General features: G+C 45.5%; 1 protein-coding gene and 1 pseudogene across 1 annotated transcript in view; both read left to right on the top strand.

Moving 5' to 3' along the window:
- shisa9a (shisa family member 9a) overlaps positions 1–27,889 on the top strand; it is a 325,898-nt gene that overhangs the window by 47,128 nt on the left and 250,881 nt on the right. The gene's annotated exons all lie outside the window — the stretch shown is intronic.
- On the top strand, positions 818–25,383 carry LOC140464781 (large ribosomal subunit protein eL37 pseudogene; annotated as a pseudogene).

The following is a 27,889-nucleotide window of genomic DNA, read 5'->3' as shown; positions in this document are numbered from 1 at the left end:
AATGCACTGTTTTTTCAGTTAGTTTCTTGCCTTTTTTAATTGGTGATAAATAGTTGGATGTTCCCATTTTTCGTTGTACATTGGTCAGTACTACTTCTTAAGGTGCACTTAACTGTCACCTTAAATTTAAATGCTAATTCCAGGTAATTTTTCAATGGATTCCAGGCTACTCATGAGCTAAAAAGAAAATGTAATGATTTGATTCTTGATGCCAGTATCAAATGTGATAATCACAGACAAACAATATTTGTAAGCATGAGCTGAGAACAAAAAATGCTGGAGATCACAGTGGGTCAGGCAGCATCCATGGAGAGAGAGCAAGCTGATGTGATCTCCAGCATTTTTTGTTTTCAGTTCAGATTCCAGTATCTGCGGTGATCTGCTCCTAATATTTGTAAGCATGTTGAAGATATTATAGTTAGCCATTGCTGCTCCAATGTTTTGTCAGTTTTATCAATGGATAGGAGAGTGTTGTGGTAAAGTTCTGACTGGCTGGACTATGTTCAAAGTTGCAGCAATAACTGCAAGGTGAAGTGATAAATGATTTGGAATTTTCCGCTCCAGAAAATACTTATTTGACTGTTTTATTCATTATACTGGTATGAATGCTTAATATGTTGGCCCTATTTCACAGCTCGATGCTTGCAATGTAAGTTGGAGGCCAATTTTGTGCTGATCTATGAATGGACTATGAGACACTAAGGGATCAGGAAATTGAACAAGTTGGCAGGTGTTGGGACTAATAATTGCGTTCCATAGTCTCATTAGGATTGTAGATTGCACATAAAAATGTTCATACCTCGGGTGTGCAGTGAAAATGACAAAGAAAATATTGTCATTTGGTAAGCAGTAGAACAAGATCCACACACGTTGCCAACGTTATGGAGCTGAGGCAGTTCACCTGCAGAATCCCACCTGTGGCAAATGTGCTGACCATGCTGCACAAAGACCCGTACCAAGTCACCCTTTATTTACACATGCACAATACATGGGCACTGACCAGCCAGTTCAGAGCCAGTCCCTGAACTGACGAGACTCTGAATCTCCCGTTTTTTTTTTCTTTTCTTTTCTTTTCTTTTTATTTGCAGTAGTGCTTATTTTTTTCCCCAGCATCCATGTGTGTGTGTGTGCAGGTGTGAGACACAGTGAAAGACACAAGGTGTACAAAATCTTCATTCAAATTGACACCACCAGGAAGAAAAGAAACACCCGAGTGGCCAGTGACAAACAGTGCCCTTCCCATCAAAGGGCAATGCTGTGTGATCAAACAGTGAAGGGGAGGGTAGGGATTAAATCAAAATAGAGTTGGAGGGGGAAATAATGCACTCCACTCCCTGCGGCGCCCACCTCTCCCTGAACAACTCCAGGGTGTTGGTGGACACTGCGTGCTCCTTCTCCAAGGACACCCGGGCTCTAACGTAACATCTCCTGGTTTTTTTTTGTTTTTAGAGTGAGCAGAACCTGACACTCCCAGTTATTTTTTTTAACTACTGCCTAACTGCACTAGTACTTATTTTTTTTCCCCAGCATCCATGCTGTGTGTGTGTGCAGGTGTGAGACACAGTGAGAGATACAAGGTGTACGAATCTTTATTCAATTTCCACCACCAGGAAGAAAAGAAACACCCGAGTGGCCAGTGACGAGCAATGCCCTTCCCATCAAAGGGCAATGCTGTGTGATCAAACAGTGAAGGGGAGTGCAGGGATTAAATCAAAATAGAGTTGGAGGGGGAAATAATACACTCCACTCCCTGCGGCGCCCACCTCTCCCTGAACAACTCCAGGGTGTTGGTGGGCACCGCGTGCTCCTTCTCCAAGGACACCCGGGCCCTAACGTAACCCCGGAAGAGGGGCAGGCAGTCGGCCCTAACGACCCCCTCCAAGGCCCGCTGCCTGGACCTGTTGATGGCCAGTTTGGCCAGGCCCAGGAGCAGACCCACGAGGAAGTCTTCGGACCTGCCCTCCCTCCTCCGTACCGGGTGCCCGAAGATCAGGAGCGTGGGACTGAAGTGCATCCAAAAGCAGAGGAGGAGGTTTTTAAGAAAATCAAAAAGGGAGTGCAAACGCCCACACCCAATATATACATGGTCCACGGACTCCACAGCGCCACAGAACAAGCAGTTGGGCTGGGAGTCCGTGAACCACCACAATCTGCGGTTGCAGGGGACTGCCGCGTGCAGCACCCTCCACCCCAGATCCCCGAGAGAAGGGGGAGGACTCCCACATAGAGAGCCCTCCACTGGGGATCCCCACTGCCCGGTCGCAAATGGGCACGCCAAGGCGTGTCCGGACGGTAGATGAGGGAGAAGAGGTGGATGGTGTGCAGCAACAGTCTATATAGGGCCCGCCTTTTTACATCCTTAAAAGGGATAAAATGAACATTCCGGAGGCGGCTCAGGTTGTGGGGCACAGGCTCCCGCGGGAAGTACGGGACCTTGGGGCCAATGTGAAATTCCGTCCGGGCAACATCTCCTGGTTATATCTGTCAGCCAAAGCTCCCTGATTTGTCCAGGTTAACAACCATAATCAGGAGTTTCATAGTCCATGAGATCTGCCTGGACCTGGTTCCGATCACTACACCTGCCAAGAGAAAGGGGAAATAAAACTGGAGTGTGAGGACCAAAAGGAGAGACACAGTTGGTACAGGTTATCCCAGGCACCTGAAGATCGTGTTTTGTAGATTCAGGAAACAATTCGACAAGGGGACCACTCTGAAGCCTCAATGTGAAACAATGGTTTCCCCCAGCCCTGCAGAAACTAGCAGTGAACCCACACAACAAATCCAGCTCGAATTTGGAAAGTTTAAAAAAGAATTCAAAACCTGTCCCAATTTCCCTGGTTGTTTTGCCAACCTTATGTTTTTTTTTGCCTTCAAAGCTGATCTAATGAATGCAGTGAGGGCTCAATGTATGACAGAGCTAAATGCAGGAAATAGCATTTGGCTGTTTTTGTTGAGCATGGTTTTTACAGGATATTGTTGTTACATGCACTTCACACAATGTTTTGCAATATTTATTGTACTTTGAATTAGTTTCCATTTTAGGGTTAATTTTAGTTGCTGATAAAACAATTTACTTTGTTGGTATCCAATGAGCAGCTGTCAGTATCTGCCTGTTGAGTTTCTGAAATGCAGATTGCAAGTGAACCGTTTACAATGGTTACCTGTCGTGAAGTGGAAGGTGAATCTATCTGTCTCGGTGTGGAAGGTGGTTCTGTCTGTGGGTGTGGAAGGTGGTTCTGTCTGTGCCGTGGGGAAGGTGGTTCTGTCTGTCTCGGTGTGGAAGGTGGTTCTGTCTGTGGGTGTGGAAGGTGGTTCTGTCTGTGCTGGTGTGGAAGGTGGTTCTGTCTGTGCTGGTGTGGAAGGCGGTTCTGTCTGTGCCGGTGTGGAAGGTGGTTCTGTCTGTCCCGGTGTGGAAGGCGGTTCTGTCTGTCCCGGTGTGGAAGGTGGTTCTGTTTGTGGGTGTGGAAGGTGGTTCTGTCTGTGCCGGTGGGGAAGGTGGTTCTGTCTGTCCTGGTGTGGAAGGTGGTTCTGTCTGTGCTGGTATGGAAGGTGGTTCTGTCTGTGGGTGTGGAAGGTGGTTCTGTCTGTGCCGGTGGGGAAGGTGGTTCTGTCTGTCCTGGTGTGGAAGATGGTTCTGTCTGTGGGTGTGGAAGGTGGTTCTGTCTGTGGGTGTGGAAGGCGGTTCTGTCTGTGGGTGTGGAAGGTGGTTCTGTCTGTCCCGGTGTGGAAGGTGGTTCTGTCTGTGCCGTGGGGAAGGTGGTTCTGTCTGTGCCGGTGGGGAAGGTGGTTCTGTCTGTGGGTGTGGAAGGTGGTTCTGTCTGTGCCGGTGTGGAAGGTGGTTCTGTCTGTCCTGGTGTGGAAGGTGGTTCTGTCTGTGGGTGTGGAAGGTGGTTCTGTCTGTGGGTGTGGAAGGTGGTTCTGTCTGTGGGTGTGGAAGGCGGTTCTGTCTGTCCCGGTGTGGAAGGTGGTTCTGTCTGTCCTGGTGTGGAAGGTGGTTCTGTCTGTGCCGTGGGGAAGGTGGTTCTGTCTGTGGGTGTGGAAGGTGGTTCTGTCTGTGGGTGTGGAAGGTGGTTCTGTCTGCGGGTGTGGAAGGTGATTCTGTCTGTGGGTGTGGAAGGTGGTTCTATCTGTGGGTGTGGAAGGTGGTTCTGTCTGTGTCGGTGTGGAAGGTGGTTCTGTCTGTGGGTGTGGAAGGTGGTTCTGTCTGTGGGTGTGGAAGGTGGTTCTGTCTGTGCCGGTGGGGAAGGCGGTTTTGTCTGTCCTGGTGTGGAAGGCGGTTCTGTCTGTGGGTGTGGAAGGCGGTTCTGTCTGTGGGTGTGGAAGGTGGTTCTGTCTGTGCCGGTGGGGAAGGCGGTTCTGTCTGTGGGTGTGGAAGGCGGTTCTGTCTGTGAGTGTGGAAGGCGGTTCTGTCTGTGGGTGTGGAAGGCGGTTCTGTCTGTGGGTGTGGAAGGTGGTTCTGTCTGTGGGTGTGGAAGGTGGTTCTGTATGTGGGTGTGGAAGGTGGTTCTGTCTGTGCCGGTGGGGAAGGCGGTTTTGTCTGTCCTGGTGTGGAAGGCGGTTCTGTCTGTGGGTGTGGAAGGCGGTTCTGTCTGTGGGTGTGGAAGGCGGTTCTGTCTGTGGGTGTGGAAGGTGGTTCTGTCTGTGGGTGTGGAAGGTGATTCTGTCTGTGGGTGTGGAAGGTGGTTCTGTCTGTGGGTGTGGAAGGTGGTTCTGTCTGTTCTGGTGTGGAAGGTGGTTCTGTCTGTGGGTGTGGAAGGTGGTTCAGTCTGTCCTGGTGTGGAAGGTGGTTCTGTCTGTGGGTGTGGAAGGTGGTTCTGTCTGTCCTGGTGTGGAAGGTGGTTCTGTCTGTGGGTGTGGAAGGTGATTCTGTCTGTGGGTGTGGAAGGTGGTTCTGTCTGTGGGTGTGGAAGGTGGTTCTGTCTGTTCTGGTGTGGAAGGTGGTTCTGTCTGTGGGTGTGGAAGGTGGTTCAGTCTGTCCTGGTGTGGAAGGTGTTTCTGTCTGTCTCGGTATAGAAGGTGGTTCTGTCTGTGGGTGTGGAAGGTGGTTCTGTCTGTGGGTGTGGAAGGTGGTTCTGTCTGTGGGTGTGGAAGGTGGTTCCGTCTGTGTCATGGGGAAGGTGGTTCTGTCTGTCTCGGTATAGAAGGTGGTTCTGTCTGTGGGTATAGAAGGTGGTTCTGTCTGTGGGTGTGGAAGGTAGTTCTGTCTGTCTCAGTATAGAAGGTGGTTCTGTCTGTGGGTTTGGAAGATGGTTCTGTTTGTCTCGGTATGGAAGGTGGTTCTGTTTGTCTCGGTGTGGAAGGTGGTTCTGTCTCGGTGTGGGAGGTGGTTCTGTCTCGGTGTGGAAGGTGGTTCTGTCTGTCTCGGTGTGGAAGGTGGTTCTGTCTCGGTGTGGAAGGTGGTTCTGTCTGTCTCGGTGTGGAAGGTGGTCCTATAGTGCAAACTGTGGCTCAGTGGGTTGAGTTTGAGATCAAAATAAAGTTTGTGATTGTGGTCAGTTTTATATCAATTGCAGGATTTCATGGTTGACGTGGAAGTAGATCGAAGAAGAATTAAAATTAGAATGAAATGTTATTGTTATGTGCATTCAAGTACAGGAGTACAGTGAAAAGTGAACATTTGCACCATTCTCAGTGCCATCATCAGTACAAGCGTAATTAAGGTACAAAATCTTCACTACAAAGAAGAAGATAAGGAAATTTTAAAATTCATCATTACAGTGCATCTTAGCATAAAGTAGAAAAATAAAGTTAAAGGTTTAACAGTATTATTTAGCTTAGCCATGCTGAGCTCACACACCCCACAAGGGCTCTATCTCCCCCCACCTCATCCTGGATTCAATCCTCCCCCCCCTGTGCTGGGTTCGACCTTGCCTGCGCCTGTTACTGCTGCAGTTCTTGGGATACCTGTATCGAGTCACCCTAAACAGATGTGCCCTCCCCCAGATGTGTGGACCCAGCTGGACGTACCTGTCTGTCACTGAGAACAGCCATAGGCTTAACTGGGGCTCTGCGTCAAAACGTTCCCATCGACTGCAAGAACATCGTTCGATACTTGTAACATAGGCATGTCTGGTGGAGTTACCAACACCCACATCCTTTACTACCTCTTCATTTTAGGGGTGATAACTCACATCTGTTGGAGATGCCTCTAACAATTTTAATAAGTGTGTGTTTTGATGGGATGTGGTTGTTGCTGGTAAGGTCAGCATTTGTTATCCATTTCCAATTGCAGCTTGCATTGATCACTAGATCATTTCAGAGGCAATCTGATTACTATGGTGTGGAGTCACACACAGGCCAGGGAAGTTCAGATTTTCTTTCTTAAAAGATATTAGTCTAGTGAACTTCAGAGTGTTTTACCCACAACCGGTGGCACAGTGGTTAGCACTGCTGCCTCACAGCACCAGAGACCCAGGTTCAGTTCCCGCCTCAGGCGACTGACTGTGTGGAGTTTCCACATTCTCCCCGTGTCTGCGTGGGTTTCCTCCGGGTGCTCCAGTTTCCTCCCACAGTCCAAAGATGTGCAGGTCAGGTGGATTGGCCATGCTAAATTGCCCGTAGTGTTAGGTAAGGGGTAGATGTAGGGGTACGGGTGGGTTGCGCTTCGGCGGGGCGGTGTGGACTTGTTGGGCCGAAGGGCCTGTTTCCACACTGTAAGTAATCTAATCTAATCTAACCCATGGCTCACAGCTTCTGTCATTGATGATGACTTTCAATTGATTATTTTAGATGGAGTTTACTGGGGTGGGATTTAAGTGTGTGTTCCTGGAGGTTTCACCTGTATTATTCTATTACACCGTAGAGTGACAGTGCCTTTAGGCCACAGTCTCCCTGGTGACTCAATCAATCCTTCACCACCAGAGAGCATCAGGCGCAGTGTATAAAATCTGTGGCCATTGAGTCAGATGATTTCTGCATCTTCTCTCAAACCATCATTTGATGTTCCTCACCTTTCACTTGTTTGCATTGAGTGAGGAGGAAACAAACAGCGACTTGCATTTCTGTAGCATCCTTCATAACCTCAGGCATTAGAGGTACGTAGGTACTGTTGATGTATAATCATCTCGATTTAAGGAACAACGGGTCGGTTTATACGGCTCTCATGTGCAACATGACACCATTGACGCTTTCTCAGTGACATGGGATGGATACATTTGGTTAAGACACTGGGGGGATCTGGATCTGCTCTGATCTTCTCAAAATAGTATCAGCTGAGATACAAAAGCAGAAATTGCTGAAGAAACTCAGCAGGTCCAGCAGCATCTGTGGGGAGAGAAAGCAGCGTTAATGTTTCAAGTCCAGGATGACCTTTCTTCAGAGCTGAATGTTGGGTAGCAGAGATGTCTCTGAACCGAGAACACCAAAAATGCTGTATGTGATAGAGTTGTTACAGCTCCAAAGGTGGACCCTCAGTCTGACACATATAACCCATACAATACTAGCTCTCAATTTCAGAATTATTCATTGAATTCAAGTGCTGTGGTGGGGTGTGAACTCATTGCCCCAGAATATTAGCCTGGATATCTGGATTACTATTCCAGTGACCTCACCAGCTGTCTACAATGATATTCTGTGGCCTTGTCTAACCTGTGTAACAGTGGATGCGGAAGGGACATGACACAAGAGCAAAAATCTGCTCGCACCAAGTTTAGACAGGCAAGAGGCTGGAAGAGCACAGCAAGCCAGGCAGCATCGGGAGGTGGAGAAGTCAATGTTTTGGGGGTAACCCTTCAGGCTGCCCACTGCTTCAATATCTCCTGCTGCCTCGTACTCACGGAGTCAAGAATATCCAAGGTCTTAAGTATTAGGGCATCATAGACTCGGGATCCTTGAGCCCATCTGTAATTTTCTTAATTTTGTTTTATTACTCATGTGATATGGGCATCGCTGGCTGGACCTGTGCCTAGTTGGTCCCTCGAGAAGGTGGGGGTGAGCTGCCTTCTTGAACCGCTGCTGTAGGTTAGACCCTCAATGTCATGAGGGAGGGAGTGTCAGGATTTTGACCCAGCGACACTTGAAGGAATTGCATGCTGTCTTGTACCTGCTGAGCAGTAATGTTGATCTGCAAGTGCACAGGGAAGTGTTAATTGCAATATCGCCTGTCCTTGAGTCAGTTATTGATCAGAGATTGTGTTGCAGTGAACAAATGTGTGAGCCTCTCGGAAGGTGCCAATAAATTTTCATTTGTAAATAGTCTTTTGAATGTGAGCCACTTTGAGGAAAGAGCATGCATTAGATTCCCCTAATGAGCTGTAAGGTTGTGTGGCAGCTTGGCATAGGTGATCAAATGTGGAGCAAGTTGCTAGGCAACAGTTTATGGCAACACTTTGGTACATAATGCTTGTTGGATAGTCTCACTATGCTCGAAGTCCATTAAAATATGTTGTCTGCTCCTGCATCTGTTCACTGCTGCTGAAGGCATGTGCACTTTGGTTGGCTTATGTGAGGCATGGTACACTGTGGAATTCTAAAGAGAGTTGCCTGAAGTCAAGCCCAAAGACGGTAACCTCAGCATACACGCCATGATGTCTACCCAAGGGGAAACTTGATGCAGCTTTGCCTGAACATTTGGATACAGATTTAAAGTGATTGGCAAAAGAATTAGTGGTGAAATGAAGATTATTTTTTGTGTGCAGCAGTGAGCTCTGTCAATCTGCAAAACATTGCCTGTAGAGATGGAGAAGGTGAGGACTGCAGATGCTGGAGATCAGAGTCGAGAGCGTGGCACTGGAAAAGCACAGCAGGTCAGGCAGCATCCGAGGAGCAGGAGAGTCGACGTTTCGGGCAAAAGCCCTTCATCAGGAATGAGGCTTGTGGGCCGGGAGGCTGAGAGATAAATGGGAGGGGGGTGGGGCTGGGGGGAAGGTAGTTGAGAAAGCGACAGGTAGATGCAGAGACAGTCATAGTGTTTGATCAGGAATTGGATAAGCATCTAAACAGAGAAACAAACTGCAGGGCTATAGGGAAAGGGTAGGTGACTCAGTGGAGTGCGGAGAGGTGTGGAAGGAGAGAGAGAGAGAGAGAGAGATAACATTTGCTCAATAGATTGAATAATCTGCTCCAGGGATATGGCCATTCTCTGACTAAGTTATCGAGCTGGAGAGGTTCAGGAGAGATTTACCAGGATGTTGCCAGGTATGGAAAGTTTGAACTATAAAGAAAGCCTGGGACCTTTTTCACTAGAGTGTAAAAGGTTAAGAGGTGATCTGGTGAAAGTTTATAAAATATTGTCAGGTGTACATAAGAATTACTGGAAGTGGTTTCTTCCCTAGGGTGAGGGATTTAAAGACTAGGGGGCGCACTTTTAAGGTGAGAGAGATTTAAAAAAGACAAGAGATGCAAATGTTTTACACAGAGGGTGGTTCACGTGTGGAATGAACTTCCTGAGGAAGTGGTGGATGTGATCACAATTACAATGTTTAAAAGACATTTGGATAAGTACATGAATAGGAAAGGGTTTGGAGGGATATGGGCCAGGAGCAGGCAGGTGGGACGAGTTTAGTTTGGGATTATGTTCAGCATGGACTGGTTGGGCTGAAGGGTCTGTTTCTGTGCTGTCTGACTGTATAGATGCCCACAGATGCTATTCTGTTTGGGTTGGTCTTCCTTTTGCTTTTATCTTGCTCCATCCATCGCCTTTGCAGATTGGAAAATGTGTATGAGCTGAAGGTCTATGTAATAACTTTCTTTTCGGTGGGGTCACCCTTGCAGTGTAATTCCTGTTGGGTCATGTGGACCACCTGTACCCTTGTCAACCTACAGAGCAATGTCTCCAGGGACTGGATTTAGCTGTGCTGGCCTCACATTACTCTCTGTCATGCCTGGACCCCATGGCAGTGTTAATGGAATGATTTTGTACTGTACAGTGAGTCGTCTGGGGTGGTGGGATCCCGATAAAAGATCCGAATCACATCAGCAGTCATCGCGAGGAAAGTATCATCAGCCACAACATTCACATAAAATGTGATAGTTACTAAAGATTGCAAGAGTTATGTCAAAGCTTTGCGTAATATGAGATATTATAGAGTTTATAACAATTTCCAGTGCTTGACATCCTCAAGGCTTGGCCATTTTGGACATGAAATCCATTGAAATTTTGTTTTCTCCGTGGTGAATTTGATCAAAGCTAATGATTCAGATAAGCATGCTATTTGCTGAGAGATCTTGAGAGTGGTGCAGAACTGTAGCTGCTTTGACAGCATCTGTGGAGAGAGAAACAGAGTTCATATTCAGAGTCAGAACTGAATGGTATTGGAAAATCGGTTCTTCTATTTCTGAGAGAGAGATGTGTGGTACAAGAGACAAAGGGATTGTTTGATTTGATTTATTGTCACATGTACCTAAGTACAGTGAAAAGCTTTGTTTACCAACAGTACAGGCGGATCATAGTAAGTAAAGTAAAAAACCTCGACAGAGGCAGACAGGTTACATAGCACAGAGTGAGCGCTCGGCAAGATCAGCATTATTTGAACTTAAAGAGTCCTTTCATCGTCCAATAGCGGCCAGGAAGGAGCTGTTCCTGAACCTGCTGGTGCTTGTCTGTATTTTCTGCCTGACGGAAGAGATTGTAGGAGATCATTACCGGGGTGCGATGGGTCTTTGATGATGTTGACAGCCTTAAGGGTAGACAAAGAAATTCTCACAGCTTGTCTCCTTTATATGGGCAAGACCAACCCAGACTGGGTGAGTGTGTTGTAGGCCTCCATTCTGACTATAGCAAAGCCCCTGACCTCCCAGTTACCTGCTATTTCAATAAACCATCTTGCTCCAGTGTGACCGTCTCTGACCTGGGCCTCCTGCAGCATTCCAATGGAGCTGAAAGAAAGCTCAAGGACTTACACCTCATTTCCTGCTCAGGATCTGACAGCCTCTTGGGTTCAATAAGGAATTCTATAAAATCGGAAACTGAGTGCATTATGTCTGTTGTCATTTTTCTTCCATTCTCTCCCCTCTAGGCCCCCCTACGGCCTTGCCTTGTTTGTACATTAAAACAGAAATCACTGGAAAAGCTCGGCAGGTCTGGCAGCATCAGTGGAGAGAAATCAGAGTTCACGTTTCAGATCGAGTGACCCTTCCTGAGAAGACCTTTCCTCACTTGACCCAAAGTGCTAGCTCTGATTTTTCTCCTCAGATGCTGCCAGACCTGCTGAGCTTTTCCAGCAATTTGTTTCGGCTTTACAGCGTCCACAGTTCTTTTGGTTTTTACCTTGTCTTGTTTGTGCCTTGTTGACTTCACTCTTGGTAGCAAGGACCCATTCTCTCCCTTTCATACCTCAATGTGCTCTCACTGTATCTCTCTGCTTCACTCTCTCCTCTACACTGGGCTTCTTCCTCTGTCAAAAGTATTTTCCAACATCATTCAGCTCTGAAGAAGGGTCGCTAGACTCCAAGTGTTAACTCTGTACCTCTCTGTACAGACAGTGCCATACCTGCTGATTTTTTTCCAGGATATTCTGTTTGTTTCCCATTTTCAGCATCCTTACTACTATACATTCATGAGAAAATATATATCCTTTCATACACAGGCTTTCAACTGAAAACCAACACATAATTTTAAAACTGTTTCTCTTTCTGATCAGCTGTGGGTTTAATTGATGTACCAATTAATTCAGAGGAATGCTTCATTCAGAGGGTGGTGATAACTAGAATTCTCTACCCCAGCAGCCTGTGGAAGCTCAGTTACAGAGCATGTTCAAGACGGTCATTGATAGATTTCTGGATATAAATGACATCAAAGAATATGGGAATAGCGCAGGAGAAATGGTGCAGAAATAGATGATCAGCCATGATCTGATGGACACATCGAACAGGCTTGAATGGAATTGAATTTATTGTCCCGTGTACCGAGACACAGTGAAAAGCTTTATCTTGTGAGCAATGCAGGCAGGTCACAGAGTTAAGTAACATAGATAAGTAAATAATAGGTAAACAGCAGCAAAAACAAAAACACAGGGACAGGCAAATGTTAAGAGTTTGTGAGTCCATTCAGTATTCTAACAACAGTAGGGTAGAAACTGTTTCGAAACCGGCTGGTGCGTGTGTTCAGGCTTCTGTACCTTCTCCCCGAAGGTAGAGGTTGTAGAAAAACATTGCCAGGGTGGGATGGATCTTTGAGAATGCTGGCGGCCTTTCCTTGACAGCGGGGCCTGGTAGATGGATTCTGTAGGTGGGAGGTTGGCCTTTGTGATTGTCCGGGCCGGGTTCACCACTCTCTTGAATGGTACAGTTGCCATACCAGGTAGTGATACATCCAGACAGATGGGCTGATGGGGTGAATGGCCTTTTCCTGTTCCTATTTCCCCTTTCCCATCCATCTCAGATGGGTGGATAAATGGAATTCTGTATCAGTTAAGAGCAGGTGGCAGAGGTTCTGGTCATTCTGGCGATGATCCAAACAATCTGAAGGAGAAAATGGGATGGAAGTTCAAAGACCAAAAATGATCTTGTGTTAACTTTGCTGCACAAAGCTAAAGATACCATTGTTTAATTCCAGAGAGGTTCCCCATGTGGAGTAAGCAGCAGCTTTTTGAAGGAGAGGGGTCACTGAGCATCAATATTTTCAGACAATATGCTTCATCCTCAGTTCAATTATCAGCAATCCACCTTTTACTTTGTCCTCAACTAACTCCATTGTTCTGAATCTCTAAAAGCCAGGTATTTGTACTGAAAACAACAACTACTGGAAATCACAGCGGGCTGGACAGCATCCATAGAAAGAGAGAGAGCAAGCTAACGTTTTGGGTCTATGTGACGTGACCATGCAGTTTGTTCCCTTGATTGATTACCTCTCGGTTTAATCAGGGGTCTGACGTGACATTAAGAGTTGAAACGTTAGCCTGCTCTTTCTCCGCGGATGCTGCCTGACCCGCTGTGATCTCCAGCATTTGTTGCTTTCAGTACGGATTCCAGCGTCTGCAGTAACTTGCTCCCATATCTGACTGTTCTAATCCCAGCACCTGCTCTTCGTTTCATTCAGCTTCAATACAACTGTGGATTTTGTTAAACTGGGCCTAGTTATAGGAAGCTGTCTGTTAAAGACTGAAAATACTTAGCTATGTTGTACTAGTATTTGTATCAGTGCAGACCAAGAATCTAAGACTAATGGCCTCAGCCTTCAGGGCATTTTCCAAGATAATTGGACTCTTCCAAGGACCAGGCTTTCTGATTACCGTGTTGATCAGCACGTTGACCACTTCTGCAGTATTAGTGCTGAGGAGCCACTAAAGAAGAGAAACAGTAATCAGTTTCAGAATCTAGCGACCCTGTAGAGACCTAATTAAACCTAGAGGTGATCAACCATGGGAACAAATTGCATGGTTGCATTTATTAATTTACTGAGTTGTACTATGCCACTCTCCTTCTGAAATTGGGCTGACTTGGTTGACCTCAGAAATCATTAAACTAAATTGGCAAATAAAACTTTTAACCGTACAGCACATTTGTTAATTTGGACGCATATTTTAATCTACCAGAAAATGTAGGGTGTACATTGCAATGTCAAATTTCCCATTACACCTTAGATGCATTATACATGTACCTGTAACCATTTAAATTGATTTTTTCGAGGGGTCAGGGGAAAGAGCTTTCTGTGGGGTATAAGTGACAGGACACCACCTTCTCAAGGGCAGCTAAGGACGGGCAGCTAGCTGGCCCAACTCACCAATGTCCCAAGACTTCATTTTTAAAAAGCTCTCAATACTCCATCATACTCCTAGACCATCTGTTTCAAAAAGGCTGAAATGCTCTGGCCAATAAAAGCTACAAACGATGAGGCTATGCTCTCAATTTTTTCGAACTGTTGGCCTTCGTTGTATCTTACACCTTGAAGTGAGACCATAAAAGGATAAGCCCAATCAAAGTAATTACATCTCATATTGTTTATTTTCCATTCCTCATGCTAACTGTGTGATAAATGTGAACTTGTGATCAAAACATTGTATTCTTCTAAGGTGGCACAGTGGTTAGGACTGCTGCTTCACAGGGTCAGGGACGTGAGTTTGATTCCACCCTCAGGTGACTGTCCTTGTAGAGTTTGCACATTCTCACGTGTCCTCCGAGTGCTGTGGTTCCTCCCACAGTCCAAAGCTGTGCAGGTTGGGTGGACTGGCCATTGGGAAATCATCCATAGTGTCCAGGAATGCACAGGTTAGGTGGATTAGCCATGGGAAATGCAGAGGTACAGGGCCAAGGTGGGTTGCTCTTCAGAGGGTTGGCATGAACTGAATGGTCTGCTTCCACACTGTAGGGATTCCTTGATTCTGTCTGGGAACTGTATATCTCCAAAAAGCTGGGGCACTTGTTTTCAAACATGGATAACTTTCTGTGGACAAGTATCCCTTTTTAATTCATGTGGTGCACCTGATGATTATGATCACAATGCATGAGGATGGACTTCCATCCAAACATTCCATGGACAATGATAATTGGTTCCTCTGTCAGAATAAGACTGTTGGGATTAACATCCTCAACCGCGGAACCAGACATGACAAAGACACAGTCCCACTGGCCCTGAAAGTTCTCCTGACTAATGTTTGAGAGACTTGTAACAAAGATGGGAGTGGCAGTTCTAAACTTCAAATAAGTTGAACAACAGCTTAACATTGTCATCCTCATGCAATGGTCCCTTACAATGTCTCAGACACCACCGTGTCAATCCTGGGTATGTCCTATCCTCTTTGTGTCAAAGCAGACTGAGAGTCTACAACTAATGGCCTCAGCCTTCAGGGCATTCTCCAATATAATTGGAATTTTCCAAGGACCAGGCTTTCTGATTTCAGTGTTGCTCAGCACGTTGACCACTTCTGTAGTATTAGCGCTGAGGAACCACTAAAGAAGACAAACTGTTATCATTTCCTGAAGCCAACTACCCTGGAGATACCTCATTAAACTGAGGGGTGGTCAATCATGACAACATGTTAGATGGTTGTACTTATTAACTTAGTGAGCTGTACTATGTCATCCTCCAAGTATTCATTTGTCTTACAAATTCTTAAAGGTTAATTCACTTTACCTAGGTGTAATATTCATAAGAACCAGGAGCAGGAAGAGGTGATTCAGCCCCTTGAGACTACTTCATCGTTTAATACTATCATGGCTGATTCATCACAGCCTCAACTCTGCTCTGCTGTCTGTGCTCTCCCTGACCATTAGCAATTAAATTTCAGTCCGTCTCCTCTGTAAATTTACTCAATGTCCCAGCATCCACTGCACTCTGGTTTTGTGGGATGGGACTTCCCCCTAATTTGGAATTTAATTCTCCTTACTATTCCTTTGAAATGCAAATGCATGGGGATCATCCACTTAACTTTTGGCTAAGCTGTTCTCCAGCTTTCTTTAAAGATTTCATGATTGTGGTTTCTTCAGCCCCTTGCTGTGACACTGAATATACACAAGACTGTTTTTCCTCAGTTTTCTCCTCCATCTTGTATACAGCTCTTCCTGAGTTGGCTGGTCAGCTCGACTCTGCTTCTGCCACAAAGTTCTATGAAAACAACTGTGCAAGTTTTCCACTGGCTACAAGTTGGAGGCAATTTGCAGCTACTTTTCCATCAATAAAACCAAACTGAAATGCCTGTTTACTACAAGGTAAATTAAACAAAAGCACCTTCCATCTCAGGCTTCACCCCAATTCGCTATCTCTGTCGAAACACGAAATGTTTTGTGCTGATTCAAACAAAAATGCAAATGACTTATTTACCTTCAGTTCAACTCTTTTATTCTGCAACCCATTTGAATAATTGATGCAGCAGTGCAATTGTACAGACCCTCTCCACCAGGAATTGCTGACCATGTGTATCAGAAATGAAAAGTAACTGGGCGTGATCTGGGAGGTCCATAAATAATTTAAATAGAGTCATAGAAACAGCATGGAAACAGACCCTTCAGTCCAACCCCTCCATGCCGATCAGATATCCCAACCCAATCTAGTCCCACCTGCCAGCACCTGGCCCATATCCCTCCAAACCCTTCCTATTCATATATCCATCCAGATGCCTTTTAAATGTTGTAATTGTACCAGCCTCCACCACTTCCTCTGGCAGTACATTCCATACATGCACCACTCTCTGTGTGAAAAGGTTGCCCCTTAGATCCAGGTGGCACGGTGGCACAGTGGTTAGCACTCCTGCCTCACAGCGCCAGAGACCTGAGCTCAATTCCCGCCTCAGGCGACTGTGTGGAGTTTGCACGTTCTCCCCATGTCTGTGTGGGTTTCCTCCGGGTGCTCCGGTTTCCTCCCACAGTCCAAAGATGTGCAGGTCAGGTGAATTGGCCATGCTAAAATTGCCCGTAGTGTTAGGTGTAGGGGAATGGGTCAGGGTGGGTTGCGCTTCGGCGGGGCGGTGTGGACTTGTTGGGCCGAAGGGCCTGTTTCCACACTGTAAGTAATCTAATCTCTTTTATATTTTCCCCTCTCACCCTAAACCTCTGCCCTTTAGTTCTGGACTCCTGTACCTTGTCTATTTATTCTATCCATGTCCCTCGTGATTTTATGAACCTCTATAAGGTCACCCCTCAGACTCCAATGCTCCAGGGAGAACAGCCCCAGCCTTTTCAGCCTCTCCCTTTCATTTACTGAAATGTAGACAAGCCTTCTGGATCTGTTTTACCAGGGCTCCCTATTAATTAAAGCATTCTCATTGTTAACTCTGACATTGAAGATAAACTGAGGTTGTTTTTTACATGCAATTAACTCCAAGCTTCCATAAGTTATTTTCACTGGGATTCCTTACCAATTTCTGAATCAATAGTCCCAATTCTCTATAGTTAAAAGAAATCCTTAAACTGAAAACCAGGTTCCAAAACTTCGCCATATGAACTAAATATTTGCAGCAACAGGAAGGAGGCTGGCAAAGATGTAGACAATTGTTTGGGTAGACAGTACCAATGTCCATCACCAAGAGCGCCACACAACGGCCTGAGCTGGCTGTGTTCTGAGGGACATCTTTGGCAAGCTCTTGGCAGGAAATGCATGAATAAACATGAGGGAACTTGAAGCCGTCCACAATAGTTTTGGGGGAATAGCCACTGCAGAGTCCTTAGGGAGTCCTAGTTCTGTCTTCACATAGTGGTTGTGGCACTGTCACTGCGCTAAATGGAACAAACTTCGAACAGATCTGGAACTCTATCAACAAACACATCGAGTTAGACCCCATCTACCACCCCCTGAGAAAAAGAACAGGAAATGACATCACCACAGGAAATTATGTCACCAACCCAAAGAAACCCAAACATATAAATAGAAAGCAGGAATTATCAACAGCGCTTCACCTAGAGGCCCACTGAAGGTGTTACCTAGTAGAGTGACAAAACGCCTGGGAATGAATCTTCCAGCTCAGCGAGCAAACCTACATCCAATAGAACAGGCTACTGTCATTTTCTTGAGAATAGAGGAGATTGATAGGAGACTTAATTGGAAGTGTACAAAGTAACAAGGTCAGATGTCGCACGACACCAGGTTATAGTCCAACAGGTTTATTTGGAACCATAGGCTTTCAGAGCTTGACGGTCACCTGACGAAGGGACAGCACTCCGAAAGCTTGTGATTTCAAATAAACCTGTTGGACTATAACCTGGTGTTGTGTGACCAACACCAACACCAACATGTCCATAACAAAGTAACAAGGGTGGGCTGAGCATGTTTCCTATGGGACAGAGGTCAAGTACCAGGGGGCACAGATTTAAGGTGATGGGCAAAAGGATTAGAGGGGGCATGAGGGCCCAGAGGGCTAGCCTGGCTCTTTGTGCAGCTAGACTGATGGCATTACCATGACACCAACATCTCCCCACCTCATATCTCCCACGCCCCCACCACCTGTCAAAGGCCTGTGCTAGAAAGCTGTCATTATTAGTCGCTGTACACCAGGAGCAGCTCTGGACAAATTTCAGAGTCTGAACATTTTCATTCTGTTAACCCATGGGTAAGCTCTCTGTATTAGCATGTAAGACTTACCCATGATAGGCTTTCTCATATCTCAGGCTAACCAAGACAATATTGAAGGGCGTGCTGACTTCTTATATGTTTATATAAATGGACAGATACTGAAGCAGTCCAGGTTCAAACGCTGCAAGATCTGGACAATATCCACGCTCAGGCTGACAAGCCCTGATGAAGGCCTTCTGTCCGAAACGTCGATTCTCCCGCCCCTCAGATGCTGCCTGACCTGCTGTGTTTTTCCAGCACCACACATTTTGTTCTGACTCTCCAGAATCTGCAGTCCTGACTTTCTCCTTGGGCTAAGTAGCAAATGGTAAGTCACGTTCATGCCACACAAATACCAGGCAATGACTATCTCCAATAAAAAACATTCCAATCATGGCCCCTTGACATTCAATGTTATTACCATCAAATTGGTGTTCAAGGTGAAGTTGACCCTGATACAAAGCTATTGTTTCTGTTCAATCTATAAAGAGTGCTTTAGTTTCTTCTGGGCGTTTAAAAATCTGAATCTTGGATTGAAGGGTCTGTTTCCGTGCTGTATATCTCTATGACTCTATGTAATAAGGAGATAAAGTATTGTTCTTGTTTATCTTCATTTTTGATGTTAATGAATTATCATTTTATTTTCTTGTTAAAACAAAGACTGCGATATTGTGTGTTTGTGGTTCAGTAAAAGATCACTTTGATAACAAACACATTTTTAAAATGATGATCTCTCCAGCTAGGTTCCTTTCAGGGGAGCTGACTGTTCTGTTGCGAGCGTGAACTGGGCATTATTCCATAAAGCCTGGGGCCTATAGGCCCTGTGTCTTCAGGTAATGTCACCAAGAAACAGGATTTATTTCTGGAAATGGAAGAATCAAAGCATAAGCCAGATTCTCCAGCTAAAATTGGAAGCATAGGGGTAAGTGTGGGAGCTAGGTTTTGTGGATGTGGTTACGGTGACCATTGTGACTATGATGTAATATCTCTCCTAATGCTTTATGCAGCTTTTGAAAGGTAAATCACACAATGTCCTTGGAAGATCCTTCCCACCTTTGCTTAGTTCAGTCACAGAGATAGAATCCCTACAACATGAGAGCAGGCCATTTGATTCCAAACCAACCCTCTGAAGGGTATCTCACCCCTCCACCTGCATTTCCCTTAGCCAATGCCATCTAAGCTACATGCTATGGGCAATTTAGCACAGCCAAACGACCTAACCTGCACATAGAATCATAGAGATGTACAGCATGGAAACACATCCTTCGGTCCAACCTGTCCATGCCGACCAGATATCCCAACCCAACCTCGTCCCACCTGCCAGCACCTGGCCCATCCCTCTAAATCCTTCCTATTCATATACCCATCCAGACACCTTTTTAAATGTTGCAATTGTACCAGCCTCCACCACTCCGTCTGGCAGCTTATTCCATACACGTATCACCCTCTGTGTGCAAAAGTTGCCCCTTAGGTCCCTTTTATATCTTTCCCCTCTCACTCTAAACCTATGCCCTCCCGTTCTGGACTCCCCAACCCCAGGAAAAATACTTTGTCTATTCATCCCCCTCATGATTTTATAAACCTCTTTTGACTGTGAGAGGAAACCCACGCAGACACAGGGTGAATGTGCAAACGCCACACAGACAGTCACCTGAGGCTGGGATCAAACCTGGGTCCCTGGCGCTGTGAGGCAGCAGTGCTAACCACTGAGCCACCCCTGACGTAAATTGTGGTTTTGCTCAGTAGTTTGACAGGATTAGATTCAGACTGGAGAGATTCAAATGTGGAGTTGAATGAACGTTGGGGAGAAATTGGACGTATTTTAAGAGCATCGGAGAGGGATCAAAAGCTGAAGAAGTATCAGCAGTTTGAACAGTGTTGGGCTTTATGCAGAGGCCTGGGGTCAATATGGAATGCAGCGAGTATCTGCTACAGCCTATTGGAGGAAAGGTGTAAATTTGCTGATGATATGAAGATAGGTAGGAAAGTGAGTTGTGAAGATGACATGAGTAAGTGGGTAAAGATCTGGCAAATAGAGTACAATGTGGGAAAGGTGACTATTCCTCTCCTGAGAAACTGTAATTGCAGGCTTGTATTCATTACGCAGAAGTCAACCGCTCTATCCAATTTTATCCACGATAGAAGCCATCCTGAATTTAAATCAGGGTTTGAGTGATTCTGTGATTAGTGCAGTGCTGATGAAAACAGGTTTCCAATCTTAGGTTGTCTTTGTACCTCTGAACCCTCTACTGTGAGGGTAAACTATATTGTACTGTCTAAATGTGAAGATTAACAATGCTCTAATATATTGACTTGGATACTTAGTGACCAGTAAGAATTTTCCTTTTTTAAGCACCACTGAGATTTGAACAAGTGCTATTGAGTTGGATCTGAACAAACTGTACTATCACTCTTTCAGTACATAGAAATTGTTAGACATAAAATGCCCATGATATGTGACACTTAGCAAATGTCACATCTCTCAATCTTCATACTCTATCGCGAAACATTAATGTCTGAAAGAAATGTATCCTATTTTGTGCTGAATAGATCAGGATGAACTGATTCCTCATTTCTCTGGGGACCCTGTTCCATAGATTTACCACTTGCTAACTGAGATGGTGTTTCTGAAAATTGCTTTTACATTGCACCCTCTTCAAGCCCAGACCGCATCCTTTCCTTGTGCTGTTTTAGATGAGGTGGAACAGATTTATTCTAAAGGGACAATCAAAAGCATTTCAACTCTCAAGCTTCTTGTTATTACAATGGGATACAATCAATTGACATTAATTTGTAATCAGGTCATGCTGTAATCAAATCCCACCACTCCCCCAATCGTTTCGGTTGTGCTGTTCTATATCCTTGCAATAGATAAAGTCTCTTTTTCTATATTATAGCAAACAGAGCTTTATGCAGGAATGTAGTCATACACATACGTGCAAACTAGCAGCATTATCTTCTAATTTCAGCTCAATAGTGACCTTGTAAAGATAGAACATGGAACATAGAAAAGTACAGCACAGAACAGGCCCTTGGGCCCATGGTGTTGTGCCGAGACTTAATCCTAATGTAAAATATTGTAACCTAACCTACCCACCCCTCAATTCACTGCTTTCCATGTGCATGTCCAGCAATCGCTTAAATGTCCCCAATGACTCTGCTTCCACCACCACAGCTGGCAATGCATTCCATACATTCACAACTCTCTGTGTAAAGAACCTTCCTCTGACATCTCCTTTATACCTTCCTCCTAATATCTTCAAACTATGACTTCTCGAACCAGTCAATCCTGCCCTGGGGAAAGGTCTCTGGCTATTGACTCTATCTATTCCTCTCATTATTTTGTACACGATGCCCTGTTTTTTAAATTGCTTTTCAAATGGTGTGGTAGTCCAATGGTTAGCACTGCTGCCTCACACAGTGTCAGGGACCCAGGTTCAATCCGACCATTGGGCGACTGTCAGTGTGAAGTTTGCACAATCTCCTCATGTCTGCGTGGGTTTCCTCCCACAGTCCAAAGATGTGCAGGTTTGGGTGGATTGGCTGTGCTCAATCACCCACAGTGTCCGGGGCCTTTTGGCTAAGTGGGTTAGCCCTGGGAAATACAGCAATAGTGGGATGCTCTTCAGAGGGTCAGTGTGAACACAATAGGCTGAATGGCTTGCTTCCACACTGTAGGGATTCTATAATTCTAATGCCCAGTGAGCATCACTGTCATTGTCTATCAGGACACACAGATCTCTTACTTTCCATACACATAACTGTCTTTTCCTTTTTTTAAAGTAATGTTCGACTCGCTGGATTGTTGCCTTGTCTCCAAGTAAAGTGTTTTCTTAGATAAAAGTGGAACCAGTGGATGTGTTTTATTTAATTTGGAGAAGGTGTTTGATTAAATGTTGCATCAAAGGCTCTTGCAGAAGTGAAAGCTCAGAGTGCAAGGCTGCCATACTCTTCATTCGGGAATGGACAGAAGATTGGGAGATAGTGAGGGCTGAAGATGCTGGAGATCACAGTCAAAACGCGTGATGCTGGAAAAGCACAGCCAGTCAGGCAGCATCTGAGGAGCAGGGGAATCAATGTTTCGAGCATAAGCATTCCTGATGAAGAACTTATTGCTCGAAACATCAACTCTCCTGCTCTTCGGATGCTGCCTGACCGTCTGTGCTTTTCCAGCACCACACACCACACCTTACGGACTGAAGATTGGCTGGCCAACAGGAAGTAGGAAGAAACGGGTCATTTTCAGGTGGACAGGATCTCCCAAATGGTGTGCCACAAGGGTCAGTGCTGGGGCCACAACTCGTTGCAATTTATATAAATGATTTGGTTGTAGGGAGCAAAGGTAAATGTGCTGATGACACAAAATTAGGAAAACGAGGTGTGAGAAGGATGTACATAAATGGGCAAAGATCTGGCAAATACGTGGGGAAGTGCGAAACTGTCCATTTTGGTAGAAAGAATGAAGAAGAGGCATGTTAATTAAACAGTGAGAGGTTGCAGAATTCTGTGATGCAGAGAGATCTGGGTGATCTAGTGTACCCTAGGAGGTTTGTGTGCAGATACAGCAAGTAACCAGGAAAGCTGATAGGATCTTATGTTTTATCGTGAGAATGCAAGAGTAAGTAGTTATGCTTCAGTTATACAGAGTGTCGGTAATATTGCATCTGATTCGATTTATTTATTGTCACATGTATTCGGTTACAAAGCACAGTGGAAAGTGCTGTGTAGAGTCATGACTCTCTGGTGCCATCATAAAGCACAGAAAAATAAACCAAAACATAGAATATAAAGGCAGAAAAATGAAGTGTTCACCGCTGCTGTCCTTCTTGTTAAGTGCTCCATCTGGGCCACGGGCCTGGTGGTCAGGCACACGTCTGCTTCACCGCGTTACTGCTCCTGCTGGAACAGAAGTTTCCCACCTCTGACACCATCTTGCCCCCACCAACACTCCCATCACTATGTCCTCAATGGGCCTCGCCAATGTAGACCCTATCGACGTTGCTGGGTACCACACTGGCCCAGTCTCGACTCGCCCACCATGAGTCCTCTCCGGGCTCATTCCAGCATCTGGATTACTGTGTACATTGCTGCTCACTGCACTCAAGGAAGGATGTTAATGACTTCTGGAAGCAGTTCAGAGAAGCTGGACTCAACTAGAACCTGGAATGAACAGATTGCCTTAAGAATAAAGGCTGGATTGGCCGGGCCCGTATCCCCTGGAGTTTGCAAGAGTCAGAGGTGGCTGAACTGAAAGAGATCGGATCCTGAGAGAGATTTGACCAGGTGGATGTGGGAAGGATAGTTCCTCTTGTGGCAGAATCTAGAACTAGGAGCCACTGTTTAAAAATAAGAGGTCACCCTTTTAAAACCAAGAGGAGGAAACATTTTGTCTCTCGGTTCTGAATCTTCGAAATTCCCTTCCTCAAAAGGCAGTGGATGCAGAATTCTTCAATATTTTTTGAGACAGAAGGAGAGTGATTCTTGATGACCATGGGGATGGAAGATTATTGGGGATATGCAGGAATCTAGAGTTGTGGTTAAGATCAGACCAGCCCAGGATCTTCTAGAATGGTGGGGCAGGCTCAAAGGGCTGAGTGGCCTCCTCTTGTTCCTTATTGGTCTTCACATTGACTGACTTTCCTCAGCTGCTTGCCCACCATTTCCCAAGTGTATTCAAATGTTTAGTTGGAGGCCATTCCAATTTGTCTAGCCCTGGAGATCAGATAAGCAGACTGAGCGTTTAGAGAGAGTGAAGTGCCCTGATTGGTGGGTGAATGGCCTACCGTAAACATTCAGGGCGAAGGGAGGAGAGCAGAGGGTTGGATGGGGGCAGGCGGAGGGGAGAGGCATGGGCAAAATTCAGCAATGGTTTAAAGTGGGACATGGAAGGGAGACGATGGAGGAAGTGCCAGGGAGTGAGTGCCGTGGAGTAGATCGGGGCTGCGGTGAATTGAGGGCTATCACCTGCACCGTTAGGACGTTGTTATTGGCTTGCTGGAGAGTTTTGTACCAGCATGTTTTCTTTATCAATCATGTATCAAACTGTTGTACAATTTTCTCCCTGACTCTGATGTTTTTATTTTGTACAGAAAATGTATCAAAGGCTTTACTGAAATCCAAGTGCACCATATCCACTACCTTAAACATAACAAACACTTTGGTCACACCTTCAATGAAATCACAGTAACTACAGGGTTCTCCGACTTGCAAACACTCATACTTAATAAACACAATCCCATACAGGGTCACTTTAAAGACCTGATGTATGAACATTTTCTGTATTTAATGCACAGTTCCTTTCCATTGTCCTGCAGTGAGTTCCCACAAACTAATTTGCGGCTGGACTCCAGGATGGAACCCATTCCCAACCCAGGGACTGCCTGGAGATTTCTACCATCACTACTTTCAGAAACTCATCTCTTGATTGCATTTGTATCTAGAGCTCAGTGAACTTTATCTCGCGGAAGGGGTTTTGGTACCTGCATCCGTCCTGGATGCTAAATTGTTTACTGGGCCACATTCACAACCTATTTATCGAACAGCATCTGCCTTCTCTTTCAGCACCTCTCCAATGCTCAACAATTTCTACAAGATTCGTGCCAGAGTTTCTCTCATTTGCTCCCTTGCTTTTCTTAAGGATCCTTGGCTGCATCTTATCTGGCCCCAGAGATTTGTTTGCCTTATGTTTTCACAGCTGTTCAGCAAAGCTACTGGTAATCATGTGAATACTGTCACACCTTACCTCTCGAACACCCATTAGCTCACTTTCCAAATCAGAGACATTGCAAGTCTCCTTAATAAAAACTGATAATACAAACTTTGTTTGGAGTGAGTGTGTGTGTGTGTGAGTGTGTATCTGTATGAGTATGTGTGTGTATGAGTGAGTGTGAGAGTGTGTATGAGTGTGAGAGTGTGTATGAGTGTGTGAGTGAGTGTGTGTATGAGTGAGTGTGTGTGTGAGTGTGTATGAGTGTGTGTATGTATGAGTGAGTGTGTGTGTGTGTGAGTGAGTGTGTGTGTGTGTGTGTGTGTGTGTGTGTGGTATCAGCTGACATATCCTCACCCAGTCCCACTTTCAGAGGCAAAAATTCATTCCTGTTTTTCTTTTATTCTGAATCTATCCTTCAGATATTTTATTATCATCTTTCCTTTCTTGCTTTTTCAACTTGACCACAAATGGTTAGATTTAGATAAACAGAAAAGCAGAATGGGATGCTCCAGCAGAGCTTCTCTGTTTCATCTATTTATTTCTCCTTTCCTTTTCTTTATTTCTTGTTGTTGGTCTCTCTGCAGCTTGCAGTATCATCTCGGCCTGGTCTCTCCATGGCTCACAGTATCATATCGGCCTAGCCTCTCCGTGGCTCGCAGTATCATCTCAGCCTGGCCTCTCCGTGACTCGCAGTATCATCTCAGCCTGGCCTCTCCGTGACTCGCAGTATCATCTCAGCCTGGCCTCTCCATGACTCGCAGTATTGTCTCGGCCTGGTCTCCCTGTGGTTCGTGGTGGTGTCTGGGCCTGGTTTCTCTGTAGCTCATGGTGGTGTCTCAGTCTGGTTTCCCTGTGGCTCGCAGTATTGTCTCGGCCTGACCTCTCTGTGACTTGCGGTATGTCTCGGCCTGGTCTCTCTGTGGCTCGCAGTATTGTCTTGGCCTGTCCTCTCTGTGACTCGCAGTATTATCTCGGCCTGATCTCTCTGTGGCTCGCAGTATTGTCTCGACCTGGCCTCTCCGTGATTCGCAGTATTGTCTCGGCCTGGTTTCCCTGTGGTTCGTGGTGTTGTCTCGGCCTTGTCTCTCTGTGGCTCATGGTAGTGTCTCTGCCTGGTCTCTCTGTGGCTTGCAGTACTGTCTCGACCTGGCCTCTCCGTGACTCGCAGTATTATCTCGGCCTGGTTTCTCTGTAGCTCACAGTATTGTCTCAGCCTGGTCTCTCTCTGTGGCTCATGGTATTGTCTTGGCGTGGTCTCTCTGTGGCTCGTGGTGGTGTCTCTGCCTGGTTTCTCCATGGCTCGTGGTGGAGTCTCGGCCTGGTCTCTCCATGACTCATGGTGGTGTCTTGACGTGGTCTCTCTGTGGCTCACAGTATTGTCTCAGCCTGGTCTCTCTGCAGCTCATGGTGAGTCTCAGCCTGGTCTCTCTCCAGCTCATGGTGAGTCTCAGCCTGGTCTCTCTGCAGCTCATGGTGAGTCTCAGCCTAGTCTCTCTGCAGCTCATGGTGAGTCTCAGCCTGGTCTCTCTGCAGCTCATGGTGGGCCTCGGCAGGTCATGGTGGTGTCTCAGCTCAGCATGTGAGTAGGTCCTGCCTGGAGCATGTTTCCAATGCACTGGGGAATTCTGGGAGGTGGCAGCTTCAGCATCAGTGACAGCACCACGGCCCAATGTGGGAAGAACAAGCAGAAAGAGCGGGCAGTGAAGGACCGCTCCCTCTGGAATCTGTGGTGGTGGTGTCGAGAACAGGCAGCTGAGGTCACCTGGAGAGCGAGATAAGCAGAGGACTCATCAAAAACTGCTGAAAATTTAACCTGTTCCTGTAGTTTCCTAGTTTAAATTAATAAAGACTTTAATTTTAACTATTATCTTATTAATTTATTTTTCTACTTTTTCTATGAAGGTAATGCTTAACCTCTCAATTCTGTTTCTCTTACTACTTTGTACCTAAGCCTTTTTGTACCTAGGTACCTTTGTACCTAAGATGGCGCCTTGTGTGGTTACATTATACACTTTTCACTGTACTCCTGTACTCCTGTCCTTGAGTACATGTGGCAATAAAACCTAAAATATAAAAATCTTGAAAATCTTCCTTGGTATTTTGAGGCCTTTTCTTTTGTGTTGAATCCATTTTAATTTGGAGCTATTTTTCTTTATTAAACAGCAGTTTGATAGTAAAGGGGAGAGGGAGATTGAGGATGGTAGTGTCGTGGTGATGCTACAGTAGGAGTGCTTTGGTGACATGGACCCAAAGCCAACCACAGCAGCTCCTAGAGTTTCAATTTGAACTAATAAAAATTTGGAATCAAAGCTAATCTCAGTAATACAGACATGGGACAACCTGGTTGTCAAGAATATGTGGTAAATGGGTTTTATTCAGTAAAGGAGTCAAAGCTTATGGGGAGAAGGACAGGAAGGTGGGGTTGACGATTATCAGATCAGCCACTGAAGGGCAGAGTGGCCCAAGTGTCTTCCATATTACGGTCTTAAAGAATAAATTAACTTGATTTTAAAATTCCATTCTCCTTTTCCATTGCTTCCATGGTTCTCCCTGGTATCTCCTTCAGCTCCACTACTCTCAGAGACATCTGCACAGGTTCAATTCTGCTGTCTTGTGTCCTGGCTGCTTACATCTCTCTCTCTCTCTCTCTCTCTCTCTGCCTTCAAAAGCTCCTTAAATGTCTCTTTTTGAGTAAGCATTATTAGCCTTCGGCTGTAATATCTTTATGCGGGTGGGTGTGAACGTTTGACTTTTAATGTTTCTGCACAATGCTTTAGAATGTTCTGTTATGTGAAAGGTGCTCTATAAATGCAAGTCAGTTTATACTGATGAATGCTTTAAACCCTTGGAAGCTCTTTTCAAACAGATAGGAGTGTCACCTTTGCTTGGTACGATCATATATTAGTCTGTAGCATTCACAGCAAGTTAACTGGCGAGTCTTCTCACCTCTGGTTGCGTCAAATGTAATTGTGTTCTGATTAGTGGTGCCTAAAACCTCAGACAATGTTTCATCATAATCAAATCCGAGATATTTGTTGATCCTTTTGCAAAGTTTTGTCTCAGAAAACACACCTTTATTCAGTGAAGAAATTCCTTTTCCTGATTTCAGGTGAGCACCATGAAGTTGTAGTCAGTGTTCCATTTCTAGGCACTTCTCTTCTTATCCAGCTCAAAGGTTTCACCTTAGCCTGGGGGCTCCCTTATTTATCCCGAGTAATAATTTTCCACACCAGAAAGTGAGAGTCTGAGCTGTAAAATTC

This window comes from Chiloscyllium punctatum, chromosome 40 (genome assembly GCF_047496795.1).
Source record: "Chiloscyllium punctatum isolate Juve2018m chromosome 40, sChiPun1.3, whole genome shotgun sequence".
NCBI classification, from domain to species: Eukaryota; Metazoa; Chordata; class Chondrichthyes; order Orectolobiformes; family Hemiscylliidae; genus Chiloscyllium; species Chiloscyllium punctatum.
The sequence above is the reverse complement of the archived record's forward strand: the minus strand, read 5'-3'. Positions and strand labels throughout refer to the sequence as shown.